Raw genomic sequence first — 3,130 nt, forward strand, 5'->3', positions numbered from 1 at the left:
TGACGCACTTGATGACGGCGTGCTCCGAGCGACGGCTAAGTGGCTTCCATTGTTAACAAGTGTTGTATATTTGTACTCATACATGTATTGTATACGGCATGCGTGCAGGTTCTGTTGTAACCACCCGCTGCTCTGCCGGATCACGATCCGCTCCACTAGTTGTGGCCTTCATGCCTACATTTGCGCTAGTAGTTCAGCTTCTCGCTATATGTACTCTGTACCTGGTTCTCTATCAATAATAGTAGTGTGTGGAAATCTTAACCTTAGCTTTGTATTAGTCACCATGGCCTTCGAGGACCTTTTCAGCGAACCTGCCTCCCCGGCCACCCACTCCTCCTTCTCCTCGTCGGTTCACTCTGGGACCTGTCCCCTCCCCTCCACCACCCTGGCCACTCTCTCCACCACCGCCGCCGCTACCCTTCCCCTCAACGCCGCTCCCTCCTCCTCCCAGCCTCCGCTCACCATCCACAACGACCACATCTCCAACTACATCAAATTCAAGCTGGCGCACTTTCTTCCGCATCGTTCTTAGCCAATACCGCGTCGAGGATCACGTCGATCGCCCCCCACCTGCTAATGCCGATGCCGCTTGGCTCGCCATCGACCACCGCATGGCACTCTGGATCCTCTTCACCCTCGCCGATCCTCTCCTCGAGCTCATCACTGATGGCGCTGTCACCGCCTACATGGCGTGGCACCGCATCTCCGACTACTTTCTCGCCAACCATGGGGCCCAGATCCGCCATCTCACTCGTCGGTATAGGAATCTACAGCAGGGCGATCATCCAATCGTCGAGTACGCCTGCCGCCTTAAGTCTCTGGCGGACAACTTGGCGGATGTTGGCGCCGCCGTCACTGACTACGACCTCACCATGCAGCTACTCCACGGTCTCGCGCCTCGCTTCGAGACGATCCACATCATGCTGGGGAGCACGAACCCGGCTCCCTCCCTTCGGCGTGGTGCGCTCGCGTCTCGAGCTCGCCGACTACAACCTCTTCCTCCATGCTGCCACCGAGGGCGCCTCCGCCCTCTCCATCACCAACAGTGGCTTCAGCGGCTCAGGTGGCTCTGGTGGCTCCGGTGATCGCGGCGACCGCGCCCCTCCTGGCGCCCCTACCGGGCGCGGCACCAGTTGCGCCCGTGGCAACGACTCTGATCGTGGCCGTGGTCGTGGCCGCGGTGGCTCTAGCCGAGGCCGGGGGCGTCCTGACTCCGGCGGCCGCGACTCTCAACAGGCGCTGGCGACTCCGTGGACGGGCTATTTCGCGCCCTACGGCATGGCTCTGCCTCCTCCCCGCCCTGGCTGGGCACATCCCAACGTTGCGGGGGTCCTTGGCCCTCCCCCGGTGTGCACTTTCAGGTCTACCCTGTGATGTTCTCTGGACCGGTGCCTCACGTGCCTCACGCCACACCCGCGCCTTACATATCGGGCCCTTCTTCATGGGATCACACAGCCCTCTTCAACACCGCCTCTAGCCAGCACGGCCTCCCCAACACTTGTGCAGAATGGCTCCTCGACTCCGGCGCCTCCACCCATGTCACTGGCAACTCTGGTAACCTCTCTTCGTCTCGTTCTCTTCCAAAGCATTGTCATTCAAGTATTACTGTTGGTAATGGGGCTCATCTACGCATCGTTGCTACGGGCTCTACCACTCTCTCTCCCTCCCATCTTTCTCTTCATGATGTAGCCGTCTGTCCTGGTATCGTCCAAAATCTAATCTCTGTTCGCAAATTATCCACTGACAATAATGTTTCCATTGAATTTAATCCCCATGGTTTCTCTGTGAAGGAATTTCCCACCAGGAGACTCATCATGACGTCTAGTAGTCCCGGTCCACTTTACCCGTTTCATGGCAACCCTACCACCAGCGGCACTGCTTTCCATACTATGAGTGGTGATCTATGGCACAGGCGGCTTGGCCATCCTGGAAAGGCCTCGTTAGTTTCCCTTTCCATGACTTTACTTCCCGATTGTAATAATGCTCGTAGCTCCTCTTGTACTGCCAGTCAACTTGGGAGACAGCCACGTTTATCTTTTCCTTCCGCAAATAATGTTACTTCTGCTTATTCATTGTGATCTTTGGACGTCTCCTATTACAAGATTTTCTGGTTATGCGTATTACCTTATTATTCTCGATGACTATACTCACTACTCTTAGCTTGGTCATTTCAGTTACGCCACAAGTCCGACACCTCCGTCACCCTTCAACGCATTCTTTCTCTACATCCTTACCCAATTTCACACACTCATTAAATGCATGCAATGCGATAATGGTGGCGGATTCATCAACACCTCCCTTCGCACATTTTTCTCCAACAATGGCATCACCTATCGCCTCTCTTTCCCTCACACATCACCGCAAAACGGCAAGGAAGAATGCATGATACGCACCACCAACAATGTTGTCCGCACACTTCTCCTTCAAGCTCGCCTTCCTCCCCAATTTTGGGTCGAGGCCCTCAACACTGCCACTCTTCTTCTCAATCATCGCCCATCCACAACCATTGCACCGCACACCCCATACTTTCTTCTCACCGGCGTCCAACCCCGATACAATCCCCATCGCGTTTTTGGATGCTTTTGTTTCCCCAACCTCTATGCCACTAGCCTACACAAACTCGCTCCACGGTCCACCCGTTGTGTTTTAATTGGGTACCCTCTTGAACAGAAGGGATACAAGTGTTTCGATCTTCACACTCACAAAGTTATTGTGTCCCTTCACATCATTTTTTATGAAACAAAATTTCCCTACCTCCCACCCACACCGCTTCCTCCAGCCGCACCATCCGCACCGGATCCGCCCGCCCTGATACGCCCTGGCGCGATTTGTTCCGGGATCTGCTCTCCACCTACCTCATCCGCGGCATCCCCAGGAGGATCTCCCGCAGGCGGACCCTACGATCGCATGCAACCATCCCTGTCCCACCACGTGCCCGCCTGCTCCCCCACTACGTCAACCGAATCCACCTCCCCACCCAATGATGCACACGCGTCCCTCCTTCCACACAACCTACCGCGTCGCCTACTGCCCCAACCGAATCCTCCTCAGATTATGTGCCTCCCCCCTGATGCCTTTGCTTGAGGCCCCACTGCATCCTCCTCTCGTTTTGTGCCGCCCACTCCCTCCC

The 3,130-nt window shown here is 55.8% G+C and overlaps 1 long non-coding RNA gene across 1 annotated transcript; it reads left to right on the plus strand.

Annotated features, from left to right (window-relative positions):
- Positions 1–1,019: 1,019 nt before the first annotated feature.
- LOC123133556 (uncharacterized) lies at positions 1,020–2,066 on the plus strand. Its single transcript, XR_006465292.1, has 2 exons — positions 1,020–1,554; positions 1,791–2,066. It is a non-coding gene; the product is annotated as an uncharacterized lncRNA (long non-coding RNA).
- The last annotated feature ends 1,064 nt before the right edge of the window (positions 2,067–3,130 follow it).

The sequence above is a fragment of the Triticum aestivum genome, chromosome 6B (assembly GCF_018294505.1).
Source record: "Triticum aestivum cultivar Chinese Spring chromosome 6B, IWGSC CS RefSeq v2.1, whole genome shotgun sequence".
NCBI classification, from domain to species: domain Eukaryota; kingdom Viridiplantae; phylum Streptophyta; class Magnoliopsida; order Poales; family Poaceae; genus Triticum; species Triticum aestivum.